Raw genomic sequence first — 2,677 nt, forward strand, 5'->3', positions numbered from 1 at the left:
CATGTTCTCACCATCTATGAGAGAATAAGAGAAGAATGGTTCAATCATAGATGATAGAATCAAATCGCACGACAGAATAAGAAAGAAGTGATATTGTTCCTAAACTTCATAGCCTCTAAGAGATAAGTACAGACATCTCCGTACTGATCCTTCAAACTCTACTAAGCTTACTCGTGACTCGTGAGACCTATGTAACCTAGTGCTCTGATACCAACTGTCACGATCCAAAATTCCCACCTTCGGACCGTGATGGCGCCTAACATTTCACTTGCTAAGAAAGCCAACGTTAGAATAATTTTATCCATTTTAAAACAATTTTTAAATTTATTAATAACAAAGAAACAAATGCGGAAGTAAAGTCTGAAATGTAGTGAATAATCCATAAAAATAACGGTGTCTAAATACCATCCCAGAATTGGTGTCACAAGTACACGAGCTTCTAGAATAATACAAATAAAGGGTCTAAATAAAATAAAGTTGTCTAAAAACAAACACACAACTAAAGTAAAGTAGATGGGGACCTCAGAACTGCGGACGCCGTGCAGTTATACCTCAAGTCTCCTTTGGGTAGCTGAAATCCGAGCAAGTCTATGGTACGCCACTGGGACCAACTCCGAAATCTATACAAGAAGTGCAGAGTGTAGTATCAATACAACCGACCCCATGTACTGGTAAGTGCCGAGCCTAACCTCGACGAAGTAGTGACGAGGCTACGTCAGGTCACTTATATTAACCTGTTCGCAATAATAGTAATAACCACAATAACATAATTAAATCAGGTAACTCATTTCTAATAGTTGAAGCCCACTCAATAGTCATAACTAATTATTATTTTAATGAATTTTCGTTGCAACATGCAACCCTCTCCCACAACATATTCATTTTTAATCCTCCCATATATTTATTTTAATCAAGTATATATAGACTTTTAAATAAGTCTGTTGCAACGAGCAATCCAATCCCCCAATATGGACTTCTAAACAAGTCTGTTACGGCATGCAACTCGATCCCCCAATATGGACTTTTAATAAGTCTGTTACGGCGTGCAACCCGATCCCCCAATATGGACTTTTAATAAGTCTGTTATGGCGTGCAAACCGCTCCCCCAATATGGACTTTTAATAAGTCTATTGCGGCATGCAACCCGATCCCCCAATATGGACTTTTAATAAGTTTGTTACGGCGTAACACCCGATCCCCAAATATGGACTATTAATAAGTCTGTTGCGGCGTGCAACCCGATCCCCCAATATGGACTTTTAATAAGTCTGCTACGACGTGCAACCCGATCCCCCAATATGAACTTTTAATAAGTCTGTTACGGCGTGCAACCCGATCCCCCCAATATAGTCTTTTAATAAGTCTGTTGCGGCGTGCAACCCGATCCCCCAATATATTCATTTGAATCAATTCTATTGCGGCGTGCAACCCACTCCTCGAATATATCCATTTACCAATTCAAATAGAAGAAATTGCCCCAATAAGTGCAACAATTAATATAAAAGTTTTAAAACAACAAGCATACAAAAATTATGATTTAATTATGAAACAAACAATGACAAATAACGATTTATTATGGAAATCGGGAAGAAAATAGGCAGTTTACTATTTAATATGCTAAATGTGAAGTAGCAATTAATGCACATAAGTCAAATCAGCATGTAGCAATTATTGCAGGAATTCAAGAATTAATATATGACAAAGATTAGGAGAGAAACAATTATCATAACAATTAATTCGTGTATTAAATCTTTTTTAGGATTTTCAAATAATTATGCAAACAATTAATTTGACGACGTATAGACACTCGTCACCTCGCCTATACGTCGTTCACATGCATTTCACATAACAAATAATTTAAGGGTTCTATTTCCTCAAGTCAAGGTTAACCACAACACTTACCTCGCTTTGCAATTTAAATCTATTACTCGACCACAACTTTTCCTTTTAAATTTGTCTCCAAAAGCTTTAAATCTATTCACAAACAATTCGATATACTCAATACGAATCATAGGAATTAATTCCATATGAATTTACTAATTTTCCGGATAAAATCTGAAATTCACTTTAAAAGTTGACAGTGGGGCCCACATCTTGATTCTCAGAAAAACTTATAAAATCCGAACACCCATTCCGAGACGAGTCCAACCATACAAAAATTATCAAATTCCGATATCAAATGGACCTTCAAATCTTAGATTTTCGTTTTTGGAAGATTTTATAAAACTCTGATTTTCTCCCAAAATTTTACGGATTCATGATATAAATGAGTATGGAATCATGAAATATAATTAACATAGAATAAGGAACACTTACCCAAATATTTTTTCGTGAAAATCGCCCAAGAATCGCCTTACCCGAGCTCAAAAATGAAAAATGGTTGAAAATGGGACGAATCCCATTTTCCAGAACTTAAGTTCCGTTTGCCCAAATTTTACCTTATGCGATCGCATACAATGCTTCGTGATCGCGAAGCACATTTTTGGCTGCCTAGCATTTTGCTCTACGCGAACGTGGTAGTGCTCTCGCGAACGCAAAGCACAATTTCTTAGCCTTCCGCGATCGCGGACATCTTTGTGCGATCGCGTAGTGCAAATTTTATGCTTCAACTTCTGCCTCATTCCTTCTACGCGAACGCGGCTTGGCCCTCACATTCGCGGTGTTTTGCCTTCTGTCA

This window comes from Nicotiana tomentosiformis, chromosome 4 (genome assembly GCF_000390325.3).
Source record: "Nicotiana tomentosiformis chromosome 4, ASM39032v3, whole genome shotgun sequence".
Lineage (NCBI taxonomy): Eukaryota > Viridiplantae > Streptophyta > Magnoliopsida > Solanales > Solanaceae > Nicotiana > Nicotiana tomentosiformis.